General features: G+C 39.2%; 1 long non-coding RNA gene across 1 annotated transcript; it reads left to right on the plus strand.

Annotated features, from left to right (window-relative positions):
- The first annotated feature begins 890 nt into the window (after positions 1-890).
- On the plus strand, positions 891-18,291 carry LOC137853719 (uncharacterized). Its single transcript, XR_011094678.1, has 3 exons — positions 891-1,178; positions 10,408-10,499; positions 16,019-18,291. It is a non-coding gene; the product is annotated as an uncharacterized lncRNA (long non-coding RNA).
- The last annotated feature ends 2,077 nt before the right edge of the window (positions 18,292-20,368 follow it).

The following is a 20,368-nucleotide window of genomic DNA, read 5'->3' on the forward strand; positions in this document are numbered from 1 at the left end:
GGTCACTGCATTACTCCGTTGCAGTGAAAAAGTAAAAACAATGTTAGGAATTACTTAGGAGAGGAAAAGTAAAACAGAAAACATCAGCAGGCCACTTAAAATATTTTCATGCCCTGCACCTTGAAAATTGTATGTAATTCTAGTGCAACACTCTCAAAAGATTGTTTGACAGTAGCACAGAGAATGATGACTAGAATGATCACAGATTCAGAGCAGACTGCTCAGAGAACGACTAACTAAACTTCTCTGACTGAAGAGAGATGAAGAAGGGTGGTATGGAGGAGATCTGAGGAATCACATGTGGCATAAAGAAGCCAAAAAGAAAATGGAAGTGCACTGTGCCTAGGTACCTTAGTGCTTCAACATTTATAATGTTATGGGTCTGCTATTTGCAGCTCAGTAACCTTTCACCTGAGCTGCCTAGAGCACAAGAACCTCGCCAACGTATATCCCTTGCATTCCCATGCTTTTATTCTGGCACTGTGGGTCTCATGGCTCTGCAGCTGCAGACCCTGGTACTCTGCTTGTGCAGGGTCTCATGGGAAGCAGCTGCCACTGGTGTGAGAAACACCCCTACTCACGCCCCTCTCCCTCCATTTCTCCTTTTGCTGATTTCAGTTTATATCAGGAAAAAACACACATGTACAACAAAGCAGGTTACAGTCATTTGAGTATTTGATTAACACTATCCAGAAATACATGTGCATGGAGACTTAAAATCCAATCAATAAAGAACACTGATGCCTCCGTAGCATGCTCCAAAAGTGCTAATAGCATGACAAGCAGGAACTCCAATAAACAGTTTGAGCCAATCCCTATGAAAATACACAGTACTGGGGAAAAACAATCAGGGACACTAGAGTAAAAGCAGTAGGAGACTGAAGAATGTGAAATTTGGCCAAAGTTTTAAGGTCAGGAGGCAGATACTGTAAACAAGGCCAGGTGCTTTCCATCATGTCCATCGAGGTAGAGGAGATGATAAAGACTTCAAAGGATTCAGAAAAGTGGCTACAGCTGTGAGTGATCTGACTCACCAGGAAGTGCACAGTCTTTGAGGTAATATATAGTGGGAAATGTGACTTAGAACCCTCTTAGTCCCTGGTAAATCTAGGCCTGAAAGAAGAGGGAGAATACAGAGCTGCAAGATGTGTGTAACATATCTAGTCGTGGTTTAACAGGTAATCTCCTTTGTTTTTATCCTTAGTGAAAAGTTTATGCTAAAAGGACCATTGGCAATTTGTTAATTCCAGGTTTTTGTGTATCTCCAGGTCAAATTGGGATTATTCTATCATTTTAATAACAACATTTATTTATTTATTTAGAAGGCCTGTGGGAAACAGCCTGTGCTTGTCACAAGTCTCTGGCCTGTCAAAACCAGCCAGATCAACAGCATAGGCAATACTGGGACAGACTCACCAGGGAATGCTCACTTGATGTATTTTCCCCTTCAGAGCACACACAAGCTTAGCATGTAGCTACCACTTCACTCAGTAAGGAAGCAGAAATAACTTTCCAACCTGTTCTTCCCTTGATAAACTCACAAATTTTTGAAGGAATTTGGAGGTTAACAATTTCATTTAAAGTAAATACTACTTTTGAAAGGCCTTGGGCATCTATAATGAGAGACTGCATTGCCTCCCTGTTCGCAGTGTTTAAGTAACATAGAGCCAGATCACCTCCAACATGGAGTGCTACAAAGTGCATCATTGTGTGTCACAGGTAGCTCAGTAATATACATGCATTAACACAGCATTAGCGTGCTGTTTGTGTTCAGTGGTCTCTTTGGAAAGACAGAGTATAGGATTTTTGAATGGACATAAGAGACTTAAGAGTGGCAACTCAAATTACTTCTGCTGGCTTTCTCTTGTTCCCTCTGTGCTTGACTGGATTGTTACTGGAGAGAATGATCTGAAACTGTATAATACAATCAGATTTTATCAATATAGCAAGAATCACCTAACCCAATGAGACTGTTGCACACAGTGCATGACACTCAGGGGGGTGTCTTCTTTAAAATGGTCCAGACCATGGCAGGAGCAGAGCTCAGCCACAGTAGCATCTGCACTGCCAGCAGGTTGGCAGAATAAAGCTGGTGGGAGAGGTATGCAGGGGAAAATGTTGGAGATCTCACTGTACGTGAAATTGTGCAGTGCCCAAAACAGTTGCAATAAAACAGCATCTCCCAAGGATTCTGAGCTTTAATCATTATGAGAAAACACTGGAAAATGAGATAAGAAATGGTCAAAGTAAATGAGTTAGAGGTAATCAGATAGCATGATGGTGGAGCATGGGTAGTGAGATGTCCCCTCTGAATATCAGAGGGCAGCCTGTCATGCTATCTACTTGACTGGGAATCATTATTTCCAGACCAGATAGACTGTGGCTGGTGTATGGGGTGTGTTAGATACTGGAGGCTCTAGGTGGTTTCCCTTTTCAGGCAACAAGCTCTGTTTTGGAAGTCCTGCTAGTCTCTTGCAATACTTTTGAATATGTTTGTACAAACAAGAGCAAGGCCTTTGGCATCCCATTTTTTTCCTCAAATTTATTCTATTATGACAGATTCTCTGATTCTCCTGTATTTGTGGATATACTTTAAAGCTTAGGATATAATTTAAAGTCCCTCATATCCCCCTCCCAACTTGTGAAATGCAGAAGAAAGAGGAGGTCTAGTGATGGGAAGGGCAGGATTGTGAAAGTACAGAGACCAAAAGAAGATAAAATTAAATGAGTGAATGCTCCATGCTTTGGAAGCAACAGGAAAAAGAAATAAACAGTAGCAAGGGAAAAGGCTTTCTTTTATGCTCTAGATACGACCATTACTGAAAGGCAAAATGGTATATAAACCAAGTGGCCAAATGTAACAAGGAATTTTGCTGACATGTCTTACAGCGGAATCAAGCTGACATCTCTTTGCTGACATCTCTTACTAAAGGGGAATATGCTAGGAATACATTGTTTAGCAAAAACAATAAATTGCAACAGAAGGAAGTGAGGTGAAAGTAGTGGAAACAAAAGCTGTTCTAAAATCTGCACAGAGAACATGCATAAATGGTCACTGAGTGGGTGATCTGGAAAATATTGAATGTGGGGCTTCTGAAATAACCAATTCAAAAGAATCTCATAAGAAACAAGAAGTGTATGACATGGGAAGAGCACCAGGCAGAATGATACATAATAAGGGATTCTCAAAGTTCAGAAGAGGCAAAGAATTACATTTGTTCTGCTGCTGTTGGATGTATCTAGCTCAGAGGTCAGTCTCCAAGGTCAATCACTGTCTTATTTTCTTTGATTCCAAGGGCCAAAAAAAAAAAGGTGGGGGGGAGCAATATTTATAAAAGCAGCCAATATGAAGACAACTACAAGAAAGTAAAGCTTGTTTTACCCAGGTAAAGCTGGGGTTCATTGAATACAGTGTCATTTTCACAAATTGAGGCAACATCTCAGGACTGAAAGTTTTGATTCATATTATTTTGTTCCCAGCCTGAAATTCAAGTGAAATGAAGCACAGTACATGCTTATCTAAAAGGCAACACTTAAAGTTAAGTCAGAACAAGAAGCTAGCAGGGTCTCAGTACTGTGCTCAGAGAACATCTAAGAAAATGCATCTTCATTCCCATCATTTTAGCACTTAAAAAAAAAAAAAAAAGTAATATTTATCATGTTGGGTACTTACTTTTCCCTATTTCAGGTAAGATACCTCAAGAACAAGTGGTTTGTTATTTGTCTGGTTTTGGTCTTGCATTCACCTCCATTTTTATGTCAGGAAATCTAATTCTCATAAGCTTTTCTGTAGATGTTAGGAATTTGTGGTAAATAGCAAAATTTATTCTCTGACAATTTGGAGGTTTCCATAAAAGCAAAACCTATTGTCACTTCAGCTGAAGGAGTTATGCTGTAACAGCTACCAATGCTTAATAAAGCATATTCTACTGTTGGAAGCATGGTAGTAGCAAAGAAGGCCATGACTATTTGCTTGTTGCCTAGGTAGCCTCAAGTCACTGTATATGATAGAACAGACTGCATTTTCCACTCCTCTCAGGTCCTACAACAACTCTTATGTCTTGTCACTGAATTGCAAAACATAATGCTGAACAACCCTACCAGTGGATCTCTGACAGCACATCCCGTGCATTATTTTGGAATACTTATCCCTTATGTTCAGTTCCTTTTATTTGGCACTTGTTGCTGCCTTGCAACATCATTGTACAAAAGGCAAATCCTCTGATGCCTACTTCCAGTAGAAATCAGGTGGAGAAAGCAACACCATCAAGCTATGTGTGTAGGCCTCATTTTGTTGGTAGTCACTGCTTATATTTCTCTATTTCTATTGCTCCACAGAGAGAGTGGCTGACATTTAACAGTAAAGATCAGCCAACAAAGCACTTCACTAGGCCAACAGTAAAACTAAGTTTGATGTCAGATTACCTATGTCCCACCTGCTAAATGCTTGTAGCACTTCAAATCATAGAATGGTTTGCGTTGCAAGGGACCTTTAAAGATCAACTATCTTCAACCCCTCTGCCATAGGCAGGGATGCCACCCCCTAGATCAGGTTGGCCAATGCCCCATCCAGCCTGGCCTTGAACATCTCCAGGGCTGAGGCATCCACAGCTTCTCTTGGCAAACTGTTCCAGTGTCTCACTACCCTTACAGTGAAGAATTTCCTCTTGATGTCTAATCTAAATCTGTTTTTATTTTAAGACCATTTCCTATAGTTCTATCACTATCTACCCAAGTAAAGAGTCCTCCATATTTTTTTTTTTTAAGACCCCTTTAAGTATTGAAAGGTCACAATGAGGTCTCCCTAGAGTCTTCTCTTTTCCAGGCTAAACATCCCCATTTCTATCAGCCTTTCTTCATAGGAGAGGTGCTCCAGCACTTTGATCATCTTTGTAGTTCTCCTCTGGACTTGTCCTAACAGGTCCACATCTTTCCTGTGCTGGGGGCCCCAAACCTGGATGTAGTAGTGTGGGTGGAGCCTCACAAGGGCAGAGTAGAGGGGGGACAATCAGCTCCCTTGACCTGCTGGTCACACCTGTGTTGATGCAGCCCAGGATGCAGTTGGCCTTCTGTGCTGCAAGTGTGCACTGCTGGCTCATCTACCAAGAACCCCCAAGTCTTTCTCTGCAGAGCTGTTCTCAATGAGTTCTTCTCACAGTCTACTTCTGTCTAGGATTGCTGTGACCCAGGTGCAGCACCTTGCAGCACGTGGATTTGTTGAACCTCATGTGTTTCACATGGGTCAACTTCTCCAGTCTGTCCAGGTCCCTTTGAATGGCATCCCTTCCTTCTTTGGTATCATTTGCACCACTCAGCTTGGAATCATCGAAGTCCTTGTCATGTGCATTGCCTTGAAGTCCCTCACCAGACAGTACATCATATTGCAGAATCATATTGTTAACCTAGGCCAGCCTAAAAATTGAATTAATTGCAACTTCCTTGGAAGACATTAAACATTCAGGTCTGAATTTCTCTGGGTGTTTGCATGGCAGGAGGTGTCTGTGCATAAATGGAGTGGTCTGCCCTTGTTCCAGCTGTCCCAGTTTACATTCCCTAGCTTCCTAAATAACAATATGATAATTTTCATGTATCAGATCTTCCAGTGCTTGTCCTCTATAAGAAAAAATAGCTTGGGTGTTCAAAAGTATTTAATTACTGTGTATTTCATTCATCAAACCAGAACAAAATTCAGACAATGTAGCCATACATCACTTCACTGAAGTCTATATAAGTGAATAATTCCATTTAACTTGCAGCTTTATAATGATAATTTGTTCTTCACTGTTCTTCAAAACTAGTATATGAGACTCATTCCAAGTATTTCAAAAGGGATGTTTGGTGCTCTATGAAATTCCTACAGACAAAGACAAATGAACAGATGGGAAAGGTTGAAAATTTTATCGTTTTCTAAGTACACAAACACGATGTTTGCATTCTGAAGTAGCTTATTTCTATTCACTTGTTGATTTCAAGCCATTTAACAAATATTGTTGAAACAAGATTTCTGGGCAGTTAGGTAAGTATTATTAGCTTTTATTATTAGCATTGTTACCTTTTCTATTACATTAAAGATCACCGAAGTCTGTTTTGAAGTTTTGCCTAAAGCTTATACTTTTGCACATAGTTAGAATTCTCTGACAAGTAATTCACAGGAAAGCTAAGAAACATTGCTTTCTGCCATGGCATTTTTACTTCAGAGGTTCCCAAGACAAGATACAATTGAGCGAAACATTTTGGATAATGTAGAAAATAAATCTATACGCTATAATTACTGGATATTATGGTTCACCAACTATCCAAATTAAATACAAATACTTTGCTGTATCCTACTACAGAGGGAATTGACTTGATGGAAGTATATTAAAACAATGTATCTCTAAATATGACAAGGAGTTGCAAAAAATAAGTTCAATATCTTGTGACAGCTAAACAATTTTAAGAGCTTCTGAAATAATGATACTTCAAAGCTTGACTACAAAGATTTCCAACCACCTTGTAATTTTGAGTTTCCATCAATGTTTGGCAGTATAATGGCAATTAAGACATTATCAGGGGCTTGGCTTAAGGGCATGGATCAGAAAAAGAAGCAATTTTCTGTGGAATTCTATTGGTCTTCAACTAACACAAAAACAATGTTAATATACCCTTGACCAGAAAACTAGGAACTTATATTAATGATAAGTGACAATACAATAGATGGTAGGTTTATAACCCTACATGAAACTAATGTTTGTACACCTTGTAGTGTTAGAATTATATAATAGCTTTTTCACTAGTGTCTTAGAATTTCAACTTACATGTGGCTATTCAGCCATTAAGTGCTTTAAAGAGCATTCTCCTTGCAATTTGAGGGCAGAAAAAAGGGTCAGCTCACCTAGAGAACTAGAAAAATTGATTTATTGGCTTATCAAAATCATTGGAAGAGATCCTTTCTTTTGTTGAACATAGTTGTTTGGGAGGTCAAAGAAAGTCCACAGTGTGTGGATGCAAATAGATTGATGCCAAAATTTACAGGAATATACCCAATGATCTTATGTACATGCTAAAAGGCTATTCAGATTAGGATGGGTAAATGAACTGGGGTTGGATTTCATTGTAATTTTATTCTTAAACTCTATTTTTTAATTATATTTGTCTCACTTTTAATCCTAGTCACAGAATGTCTAAATTATATAATCAATAAAAAAATCAAAGTTTGAAATAACATGAAGTAAAGCATGTTTCTGAGCCTGAAACACTGGTCTGCAAGTATTGGAAAAGCTATAGTACAGGTGGGATGAGACACTAAACTGCACTTTTCCTCTTTATTTTTTTTTCAAGTAGTATACATCCCATATGGCTTCACCATTTAAATTCTACTAGGTTTCTAATAACACCTAGATTTGATTGATAGTCAATGGAGAGAGAACAGACATGTCCTGAAGACAGTTAATTTCACCTGCCTCGAGAATTTTGCTTGGTCACTTCTACTAGTGTGACAACTTCTTCAGATAGACCACACAGATGGCTGATTCAGGCAAGACTTTTAGACAGTTCATATTAAGTTCTTTGACTTCCCTCCTGAGCTTATTCAATTCATTTGCAAGTTGCAAAACCAAGTGAAAAGCACTACACAATTCATGTAAATTTTGATTAGAGATGATGAGAGGGAATAGCTTTTTGTGTGAATACTAAAATAAAAAATATAAATATTTAGTTGGAGGCATGTGCTTAATCATTCAATGAAAAAAAATGGAAAAATCTCATGAGGAACATCATTTTTTAACTGTTTTTGCTTGGAAGTAATTGACGTTATTGCAAATATCACATCTATTATTTCCTCCTTATGTCAGATGTATTATGTGAATTTGGTAAGGGTTCTATTTTTAGAGCCGATGTACAACTATCGATCTATTCCATTTTTACAAAAAGGTTAGGATGAGATAATATTTTCTTAAGAGTCCTCAAAATCTGTGTTTTGGGCTAAATGCTAAGTTGTGGGAAGAAATATAGGACGGTGGCCAGAGCCTGCAAAGACCAATTTTTGGTCCATAAAGTGCTAAGCAATGTCATGTTGTACGTGACAAGTTAAAGAACCATATAAGAACAATCAGCAAACAGGTTGAAAAAATGCAATATTTTTAATGAATCCAAATAGTGAATGAATATTCTTTGGGTCCCCCTGACTTCATTTACAGAGCATTATTAACATCTGCATTTTGACAGACTACTGTATCTTCTTCCTTCCCCATCTCCTTGTCAAACTTTGAGATAACACACATTAGCATACTCTATCTCTGGAAAGCAAAGATAGCAGCTCTATCATTCAATAATATCCTACACTTGTTGAATTGCTTATTTAAAATATTGTAACTATTTCCTAAATTTAGTGTTTTACCTGTGCCTTAGTTGGAGATAGTGACAAATTGAATCAGAATTACAATTTTATAGCAGGTTTCCTTCATGGATTATAACAAAGGCACAGGTTTAAATACTTCTGGGTCCAAGGGTTCATTCTGTTCCTGCAGTAAGCAAGTCAAGGCACTGACCTTGCATAATGATCTCTTCTGGAAATGCTATGTCTTAGATACCTATCACTGACAATTTGTCAGCAGCACAGGCATTTTAGTCACAAGGGCACTTCACAAAATCAAACCTGTTGCCTTACATCAGACACAATAAGTTGTTTCTGTGTTGCAGTGGCATTCCTCATAAACTAGGGTTATTTATGACCTGTTTGGACTTCATGCGTGCTGGAGAACAGGCATCCTGTGCTGTGTGAGATGGTGTTAATGGTGCTGGATGAGATGCTGCTGAGATTGGTTAGGAAGGTTTGATGCTACTACATGTCCATCAGTGGAAGAATGAGACATTGGAGTTATATGGGGAAACTCCAGTGAGGCAATTCACAGTCCAACGCGAGTGTTGAGGAAACAAGCGAGACTGAGACCAGTGTCAGGGATGGTGACACAGGCGCATTGCTTAAGCATAACTCTAGTGAAAATGAAAAAGGTAAAATGATTTTTGACAGCTGAGAATCCAGTGCAGGTTATCCTGTTATTATAATGCTTCCTTTGAGGGAGAGAGCCAATGTTTCTCAAGGGTGTTAGGGCAATCTGACAAATGCAAAAAAGATTTCGTATTCTGAAGATGAACATTTCCAGCCCTGTGTACAATATCTCCTTATAACCACACCAGCATGAGAGGAGCAGTCTTGTTTTTTCATGATTTTGGTGAGGTACAGCAAAAATATTCTCCCAATGCACCTGCTGATACTATGAGAGATGAAGAACCATAGGAAACTGTTCAAAGTGATGCCTTATACAGAAATATTTAAGGTCATTAAAATCTAGGCATGGGAATTTTCCTACCTCTGTAGATAGATTGATTATATTAGCATTTCTAATCATTCATGTTATAGGTGAGTAATTTAACGAATAGGCAGAATTTGTTTTAATTAAGATAAGAAAAAAAGTCTACATTTATGATGCAGAAAGACCCTTTTCTGACATAGCAATAATGCTTGCCAGTAGGATTGAAAAAAATGAAAAAGTACAAAAAGGTTTCTGCTGTACTACATACAACATGAACTAAATATTACCCTGAGTCCAGTCCCACTGAGCCAAGTTCATTCTGGTACAATGCTGCTGACTTCAGATGACTTGTGTTGAGTGTGAATTTAGTCTGATAACTTTGACAAAACACAGTGGCATCTAGAGGACTCTCAAAGACATGCTTCTCTGTTTCCAGAACTCAGGCCTAAAAATCTACTTATATTTAGTTTGTGAATTTCTGGTAGAACAACGTGTTCAGGATTATATTGAAATAGAAACATGGACCATGTTTTACAGGTCTATGATGTAGTATAGGATATTTATGATATCAAAAATCAGCAGAGCTCAGGGATTTACGTATGTCTCAAATTTAGAAGGAAAAAAATATTGAGTTTTTAAAGTAATCTTTTGGTCCTGTTCTCATTTCCATGGCTCCCTGTTTTAGCTCCTTGAGCTTCTCTTTCCATACACCAATCCCACAATTTGCTTCATATAGCTAACAATGGAACTGCTTTTCAAATACCAAAATCTAGAGACTTTCCCTAAATAAGCTTCTACTAAGATCAGTGGAATAAGATGTGTACAATGTGTACAAAATTCATCATCCATTTCTCCAATCTCTTTGAAACAATTTTCCATCATTAAGTGTTGCAGTAAAAAATAAATGATAAGAAAATGTTGAGAAAAGCTGTTAGGCCAATTTGATAACTCTCAATATAATAAAAGCCTTTTGAAATCTGATGGTTCTGAGAAGTCTCACGTGAATGGTCATTTCCTCTGTACACAGGAATGCATCTTGAAATATCTAAATTACTAACAATTCTGCTGACTATAGGTCATACATATTTATAAATGACAATAAGACATATTTCAGGACATGGGATTCAAATTTCCTAAGGGAGGACAGGAGGAGAATGGAATGGAAAATGCGGTTGATGGCAAGAGAGTCTTCCCACTATCCAAACTGTGAGTGAATCCCTTTATTTTGTATTGTGCTTTTCTTCTATTTCAAAGAAATCTTCACAGCTGATATTTGGATCTCTCCAGAAATGTGATTCTAACAGCTGCAAGCAGATAACAATACAACTTACATGTATGTTATTGTCATTTGTTCTGATAGTTACATGGAGGTATGGTATTATCATACCTCCATGTAACTATCAGAACAAATGTATTCAACCCTTTACCGAAAGGGTTGTTCTTTACCGAAAGGGTTGTTCTTTACCGAAAGGGTTGTTCTTTACCGAAAGGGTTGTTCTTTACCGAAAGGGTTGTTCTTTACCGAAAGGGTTGTTCTTTACCGAAAGGGTTGTTCTTTACCGAAAGGGTTGTTCTTTACCGAAAGGGTTGTTCTTTACCGAAAGGGTTGTTCTTTACCGAAAGGGTTGTTCTTTACCGAAAGGGTTGTTCTTTACCGAAAGGGTTGTTCTTTACCGAAAGGGTTGTTTGACATTGGAACAGGCTGCCCAGGGAAGTGGTGGAGTCACTATCCCTGGAAGTCTTTAAAAGACGTTTAGATGTAGAGCTTAGGGATATGGTTTAGTGGGGACTGTTAGCGTTAGGTCAGAGGTTGGACTTGATGATCTTGAGGTCTCTTCCAACCTAAAAATTCTGTGATTCTGTGATCATAAAACAGGATGACAGTTTGTTTACAGAAAAGTAGGTTTGGGTTTGCATTTGATGGGTTGTACTGAGGAGGTTGAAAGTCATCTTAATCCATCTAATATTCTTGAAGATGATGTCCACTTAACACAAGACCAATAGGTTCTTCAGTATTTCATTTCCGAAGACAACTAAGCATTAGACAGTTTTTCCAGGGATGTTTTCAATTTGTACTGTTATTAACACCAGTACTATGCTGATTGAAATGAGATCAGTCTCTTAACGTTAGGTACAATGATTTGTGATAACACAATAAGCAGTAATGTACAGAGAAGGAGGTATTGTGCTCATCCTCAAGGGGACATTATAGATTTATGCCAATTTACACCAGATTAGAGTATCTCCCATGACATATGGGTGTAACAGAAATACAAAAACATTGGCTCTGGCCATAAAAGAGATCAAGTCTGCAAAAGTAATTTCCCTTTACCTCCAGCTGAAAGATGACATTTCTGAAAGACTCTTGGTAAAGGAGAAAACCTGAGAATGCAACTTCTGTACCAATTTCAGATCAGAACAGATCAGTACTTTTTCCTTTAACAACCAAGCCACTATTATTGTTCCTCTCCTTTCCACATCTATTATGTTTTCCAGAATAGAAACAGATCCACAAGTAGCTCCAGATAAGTGGTTCAGATTTGATTTACCTGTTGTTATTGGTTGTACTGCATCTGTTAGCATACAGTTGTCAGCTTTCACGAAGTGGCTCTCAACTGATATAGCTAACTGACAGATAATCACTTCTACGGTTGTCCAGCTGAGAAAGGCTTTAAAGCAGATGAGTTTAGTTATCTTACAGTAAAAATGTCTTGACCCTGTCGTGGCAACAAAAAAAATCTTCTCATATTCGCGCTACGCCACCAGGGTTTTCAGTATGAGTAAATAACACAAATGAAGTGTTTATGTAGGGCAAACTTTTAGAAATCTTATTAACTTACATCAAAATCTGCTGTAAGTATACTGTTTCATTGGTATTGAACAAGAAACAGGTTATAACTCAAACTATTGAAGGTGTTGGTGTCACAAAGTAAAAGGTTCATCGCTTTTGTGACTTATAAGTTGCAAAGTCTTAGCATGCTAATTCAAGCATCATTGTTTTCTTCTCATTTGAGAACTTTACAGCTGATGCCAGAAATCAATCTGTTCATCAGAAAGGAGACATCCAAGGACTTGACAACACCATTCTCAAAATGATAAAGATTACTAAAACAATTGCATTTGCTGCTTTTGTTTTTTAGTATTGAGGTTAATTTTCTCTCTGAAGAACAATGCATTTACAAAGTCTGGATTAGAAATATTTACTCAAAAAAAATACCCTCCAGTTTTTTATTTTTATTTTATTTTTTTATGTGGGGACCATAGGTTGTTTTACCAATAATGTTAAAGCAACACTGAAGCAGAAAAGACATAAATTATGTCTAATGTTTCTAATGGGAACTATTAAAACCAGAATGTTGTGTTAATCTGCATTTTGATACATATTCCAACTGAAATAAATAGAAACCATCATCTTCACTCAGTTAAATGACTTTTTTTTTTTTAAAGCAAAACTCTACATTTATGTTATGTGGAACTGTGATAAACAACAAAATCTAGGTAGAAACTTCCGGTATTTGAAACTATTTCTGTTCAGATAACTTTGCATAGATGGAATTCTTTCTGTTAGAAAAGGGCAGCTTTCCATTTGTTTCAGTGGGTAGTTAACATGTCTCAGATACTCCTGGGTAAACTAGTATAATGTCATGGAATTATTGTAGGGGACATGAAAAGGGAGGTCACAATGAAATCACCCTGTTCTGAGATTTGAATCAATCCCAGAAGGGAAATGTTCTCCAATGTCTTGCATATTTTGTAGTCAATGGTCTTGTGCAATGCAAGCATAAAATGGTTGCCCTTTCCATGTTTCAGTCCTGCTACAAGGATGTAAAAATCTGCTTTCCTCCAAGGCATAGTGAAAGCATTTAAATAAAAGACTCAGGAAGAAAATACTTGTTCATCTGGTTATGAATTTCCACACCGGAAAAAAAGGCGACTTGAAATGAAATAAGAAAATACTGTGGATGGGTGTTATTTAAGCATAGAGTTTTAGTGCATCTCATGCATAGTTAACTTCCATTCTTCTTTAATGTTTCATCCAAAGGACACAACGGGTAGTGCTGGGATTATTCTGCAGCCACACATCACCTGCTGACAAATTTATAACACTAATTTCTGGAGTCTGTAAGTCTCCCAAACTCACCCTGATAAAATACAGCTTCCTCTTTCTCTGCAGGCTCTGTTGCAGTGTAGCTCCAGTACATACTTACACATTAAAAGCTAAAGTCCATACAGACCTATGTTTCTGTAGGCTAACTGTTGTAGGCTAATGGCTCATTGCTTGGGAGGAAGCAATGAGCCATTTAAAATCTTGGGGAACAAGCTGAGTACCTGGTAGAGGGATCTGAAGGAATTTTAAGCCAGAACAAAATGGAGTTGTCTGGGGTTTGGGGTGATCTAGGGAGAGGCTTCCCATGCAAAACTGAAAAGCTCCTGCTTTTCAGGCTACTCAGGCAACTCTGCATTTCATATTATACAAAGCTAAGCAGGAAGGGTCCTGTTCCCTGCTCTGCAGTGTGGAGAAATGATCTGGGCACTGCATCTCCTCAAAGTGCACCTCCAGTCATGGGACAAGGGCAGAGAAACACCTGGGACTGACCACTCCATACCTCTCTCTTGGGGACACTGTGTTTAAATATTGTATTATAAAATGTCCTCTCCTAGTGTTGCACTCCTCTGTAGCATACTACTGCGGTGACCACCAGCTACAGCTTTGTGCAGCCAAGGGCATACCAGGAAAGCTCTGCAGAAAGAAAAGCTAAAGTGTTTATAAATATACAAAGATAAAGAAATATGAGGCATTCATAGGAGATCCTGGGCCAGGTGTCAGCAAGTTTAAACTGGGTTAGTCCTACTAACTTCATCAGTTTTTACAAGCTCTGGATCTGGTTTATTGGCTTATGACTGGCTGTCATAGCATATAAACATCCTGAAGTGACTGGAATGTGAAAAAGGAGTAAAAAAAAAAAATTAAAAAAAATCCTGTCACTTTAATTGCTTTTGCTCATATCTTTAAGTACAAATGTTTCCTCCAGGTTTACATCTGAATCTTTTAAAATAGTAAAATATTCAACACATTTATTATTCTCTGCGTTAAAAGCGATTTTAGTCTATTATGAATTTGCTGTTTTATAATTCACTATTTCATAATCTTTAATGGGAAGAGAATGGAAAGGAAATTAACTCATGTCAGTCGTGTTGTTTTCTTCTAGGATTCATACCTAAACCAAGAGAGAAAACAGATTAGTTGTTTCAGTACCTTGCACATTCTTTTAATTTGTCTTTCATTCTGCTTCTTTAAAAAGTTGTGTCCATGAATGTGAAGGACAAATGCATTAAGCTGAGTGAGGCACAATTCATACAGAAACCTAACATGGAGAATTAGATTTCCTGCTGAACCACGTCCATGGTTTGTTGTTCTCATTCCTCTTCAGAGATCAGCATATTTTTACCAGGAGGTCTTGATCTGTGTAAGCTAGGACTTGGCTTTAGCATGTGCAGGGTCACTGTGCTGATAGCAGAGGGCTTTCTGGGAGAGGAAGCTGAACTTTGTCTAGAAGATTAGATTGAAATGCATAGGTTTGCTGTGAAGAGCTGGTTTTACATCGAGAGGTGGTTCTCCCTTCATTTTTACACCTTCATTTCCTTTCTTCATGTTTGTCTTCTAGGGCTGTTAGGAGACTGGCTTATTTGGTATAAAATACGTGCTAGAGCCTGATATGGGGAAGGGACACAGGACAAATAGCAAAAAGAGGTCGATGTGTCTTTATCAACATAAAGGAGACCAAAAATCAGTGGTGTATTACCCTGTCATGGCTTGTTGGGACATGTAACCTTTTGCATAAGCACTGTAAAAAGCAGCTATGGGTCAGGAGTCAGGGGAGTTACTTAAAAATTCTGGGTCCTGGATTCAGACACTTGCTCTACAGTGGGTTGCTGACATTGTTTCAGGCCCTAGGATATCAGCAGGAAATTTCCCTTGTATTCCACTTGACAAATGAAAAAAGAAATAGTAGTTTCTTGCCTCCTGCATGGAGATGTTGTAATGCTAATTATATCAAAGACACAGTGTGTCATTTCAATGACTGGGGATGGTAATGGGAGCCGTGTAATATTGGTCCTTACATCTGAGGAAATATTAACCCTTCCAGGATTCATAACCAAACATAATTAAGGTAGTATATTAATTAACCAGGTGAAATCTAATGATACTTTTGTAGTAATTAAGAGAATACCTTCTAAAGCATGATAAAAGCTACAACCTCTGTCCTTGTCTGGCTGCTCTGCTCTCAGCAGAGTTTCCTGCTGGCTGTATGACCTAATTATTTTATTCATTCAAATTTCCATGCAAATCTTCTAGGCCACTTTACCATACCTCAGTCTCTTGAGATCCCCAATTCTGTAACAGAGAGGAGAAATCCTGCTTTGCTGCAGTAATTCCCCTGACAGCAACTGAAGAACATATGCATCAAATCCAGCCTTGATCTTCCCCGCTGTGGGCAGTGGCTGAGAACTAAGATACTGCTTCCCATAGCTGACATTCAGTCCTTTTCTAGGATGGCCTGTCAAGTTTCCATTTTCCCTATTTATCCTCTCTCTCCTCTCCTAATGTCTGACTAAACCTTGAAAGCAACAAATTGTTAAACTGGAATGCTGTAAATGTGAGACCAACAGTGTTCTTTGATAGTTATCACCTTTTGGAAATGCTGTGTCATTTTGTTTTCCAGGAGAAATGAAGTTTAGTGAAATCTGGCTGGAAAATGAACTTTCATAGAGGCAGTGTACTCGAAATGAATGTGGTGGTGATGTTTATGCAAAGCTATCACATATGAGGATATTGCCAGATCTAAAAACTAAGCATGGAAAAGAAGCAGTGTAACCCTCCAGACAGTAAATAGTGTCAGTCTGGCACAGCAGCTAATGTTTCTTACAACAGGAATGAAAGCTGCCACAGTGTGCTGACTCACAGCATGTGACATTGTCATTTTAAATCTTTGTTTTCATCCATCTGTTTTTTTTCTGAAATTTTCAAAAATGAATTTCTTAATGGTGGCTATGTGCCAGAAGGGTTTGACAATATTGTGGAGAAGCTTTCAAGTGTTTTTGGACTATGTCATCATTCACCTAGGGGTTGTACTCAAGAAAGCAGAAGAAATAGAGTAATAGTTTAAAGGAAGATAACAAAAGGTGAAGTCAAGCTGGAAGGCCATCAGCCTACCTGAGAGAAATGGGAAGAGACAGTGTCAGCTGAGAGGCAAGGGACAGACCTGTGGGGCTGAATTACCCTTTCCTTCACCTGGTGTGGTTCAGAGCTTACTGCTTTTCTACCAGATTCCTCACAAGAAACACATTTTTCTCTCAGTACACAGCCAGGCTGCCCAAAGGCTGCTAAGCCAGAACCTCAAATATGATATAGCCATTGGTCTTTTCTGGGTTTCTCCTAGAAATGGCTTGCATTACAGAACATTTTCCAGCATAAAAACAAATGGATCCCTGAGAGAAGTCACCTCCTGAGCCATTTCTCAACATCCTACAGCAGAAGGTGGAAGCCGGGAGCTCATGTACAATTTCTCAGAGGAAAAAAAAAAAAGTATAGATTAGAAATCAGACCAAGCAATTTAAAAGCTTTGAGAGACCCTTCTTCCCTTCCTGAGGAAGCAGTGTGAATAGTCAAGAACCAAAGCCAATTTAGGGTTTTCTATATGTGTATATATCCTTTTATCTTGTGTGCTTCAAACTTTACAGACATCTTCAGCCTTGGCTTGACAGTGCTCCTGTGAAACATCAAATGTATTTGCTTAACTTGGAGGAAACTGGTAGCATGTTATTCATCTGCTTTGTATTTAAAGGCTAGTTTAAACCTTCTGGAGGTACTTTTCATCTCACCATTTATTCATACGTGAGTAGTGAATTTAAATAATTCATTTTGAGCTGCTTCTGCAAAGGTATTACTTCAGTTCAAACTCTGTCCTGTTAATTACCTTCTCATTCTGCACATCATGAAGCTCTGGGTTGATGGTAATTCTCTTGATCCTCGTGAAAGTAATAAGAGTGCTCTACCAGAGAAGTTTTCAAATGTGGACACTTTGCTGGCCCAGGAGAATCTGCATTTTGCAGATAATATTTTAACTTATGATAGTTCCTGGTTTGGAGCTAAACTGCTGGGTGAAAATGCACTTATTAAAATGCTAACTGAGTGTCTCCTCTGAAGTAATGATAACATCATCAAATTTCAGAACCATTGGGGCAACTAAAGCTAGAGAATTGATTGATTCCTTTGCAAAGTGGCTGTAATTCAACTAATTAGATGTTGAATGGGTGTTAAAGTTCAGCTTGAGTGATTCATTGCTTTTTCAGCAACTGTACCTTTCTCATGTAAAGTTTCTAAAAGTTAAAAAATACCATAGTCATAGGTATAAACACGAAATTGCTTTGTGTTTGGAATACCTATTTGTAAGATACTGCCTCTGCTTTTTCACAAGGAATATAAAGACTGATTATGCCCAGATCACAGATCACAGAATTTCTACTTTAGAGCACCAGTTTTTCACAAAAAAAATCCCATGAAATAGGCAAATTTACTGATTTCCACAAAGCATTTCCAATATACCAGGTAGGAGCCATAAGTTAAATCCTGGAAATGAAACCTTCAAATTGTGTGGTCCTGAGGATCTGCTGGCAAGCTCAATTGCAGCCACAAAAATCTTGGCGCGTGTGCCCCAGTGTATGCCCCCAACTTTGTCTCCCTCACCAAATCCAAGACCTTCAGTGTATATAAGTCATGCAACATTAGAACACCCCACAAAGCTCTCTTTCCTGTAGGGAAGAGGCCCTAGCATAAGGCAACAGTTTGGTAACCATCTCTTAACATTTTGCAGGGCAGCAAAGCCTTGGGCTGTAGTCCCACAGGGATTTCTTTGGAGGAAATCTTTTCTCAAGCAGGTCACTTTCACAGTTGCTTGTCCTTGCACTGGATCAGTTTTGCTAGCACAGATAACTGGAGGGCTATGGGGGGGGGGGGGGGGGGGGGAAGGGGGGAATCAGGGTGCTGATCCAGTTGGAAATGAACCACTTTTCTCTTGTGAGATTATTTTTCAATTGGGGCTGCTCAGGTAATTGTGTGACTGCATGAACTGCTGTGCTGGTGCTGTGGACGGGGTGGTGTGGGGGTCCCCAGGCTCCTGCAGCTGGCATAGGCATGCCTGCCATGGGCTGCTGCTGCTCCAGACACCTAATGAGGCAGAACTCCATCAGCCCTCCCATTTTAATGGTTTCTGAATTACACTGGGTACCATAAGTAAAATGAACTATGGAAATAACCTGAGCGAAAAATAGAACAAAACTGAAACACTCAGCAAAGTTTAAACTCCAGAAATTTGGTTTAATCCAAGCTTCATATTGTATCTAAAAGCAGCAGCTGCTAGTGGAGTGGAAATAAGTTGGAGGTGTCCTTATTCCTGACAATGGCCAGCTGTAACAGACATCATGCTTTTCAATTAGCTCTGGAAGAATAGATGAACTGCAAACGTGTAACACTGTGATCTGAGAAACACAGCAATGCCTACAGAATGTACGTGCACTTATAATGTGTTTTTAAGCAAAGAGCAAAATAAATAAAATCCTGGAGGAGTTTAATTCTGAATTCTGCTGTCACTGGTATCATGTGATTTATGGGAAGGAAAAGCAATGAACCCTACAAAAAAAAACAAAACAGTGCTCCTAATATCTGAGGGGAAAATGCCACAGGCACAGCACTGGGAACCCTGCAGTTAAACCCACAACATCTATGAAGCAAAGGGATGCATCTCTCCAGATGGAAGGGCAAGGAAGGGCAGACAGTGCCCTCACCCTAAAGGTGTGATAGGGAGCCCAGAATGCCATACAGAGAGACCACAGAGGTCAGTGCTGGCTGGAGCCTGCAGAAAGCAGTGCGGAGAGTGGTTTGAGCCCAGATACTGGGAGTGCCTGGGAAGAGAACTGAGTGAGGATGGAGGGCATGGCTCAGCTCATGTGCAATCACTGGCAGAGCATGCACAGTAGGTGCCAGAGTACAGCAGCAGCAAGCTTAGCTTAGAGGAATTCATCCCCAGAGAAGCAGTTGTAGTAGCTGGCCTGATTATTGGCTTGAAAAGAAAAGGAGCACTGACTATTTTAAGCTGGAAAAAGGTGCATTAGCCAAGCAGCTGCTGTGAACAGTGAAGTCACAGTAAGAAAAAAACAGCAGCACTTGAAAGTAAAAGGTGAAGCTGAAAGCAGCAGCAGGGAGGTTGTCGCCTGTCAACGGGTGTTTGACCAGTAAGTGTACGAGTTAAGAATACAGAAAAGTTTGTAATGAGATCAAGCTTAAATCGTGTCAGCCCTTACTCTATTATTGTCCATCTGACTAGAAAAGCAGGCCAGAGACTCCATCCCTCTGGAATATTTCACAGGCATGTGCCTCACTCTCCATTTATCTAATCCACACTTCCTGAGCTTGCCTATGAAGATGTTATGGGAGACAGTGTCAGCAGTCTTACTGAAGTCAAAGTAGACAACATCTGATGCTGTCCTCTCCTCTTCTCAGCCAGTCGTTTACATCATAGAAGGCTATCAGATTGATTAAGCATGATTGCCCTTGGTGAATCCATGTTAACTACTCCTGATGACCTTCTTTTCCTCTGCATGCTTAGAGGTGACCTCCAGGATGAGCTGTTCCATCACCTTTCCAGAGATGGAGGTGAGGATGACTGTCCTGTAGTTTCCTGGGTCCTCCTTCTTGCCCTTTTTGAAGACTGGAGTGTCATTGGTTTTCTTCAATCTTCTTTCTTCTGGCCTGTCCCTTTTTCCACATTCTGTAGACTTCTTTCTTCTGTTTGACTTTTACTGGAAGCTCCTTGATATTCCATGCAGGTCTCCTGCCCCCTTTGCTTGACTTACTCGTAGGGGTGAAGCAATCTTGAGCTTGAGGAAGTGATGCTTGAATATTAACCAGCTTTATTGGGCTTCCCTTCCTTTCAGGGCCCTAACCCATGGGATTTGTTCCAGTCAGTCCATAAGGAGGCCAAAGTTTACTTGCCTGAACTTCAGGGTTGCAGTCC

This window comes from Anas acuta, chromosome 3 (genome assembly GCF_963932015.1).
Source record: "Anas acuta chromosome 3, bAnaAcu1.1, whole genome shotgun sequence".
NCBI lineage: Eukaryota > Metazoa > Chordata > Aves > Anseriformes > Anatidae > Anas > Anas acuta.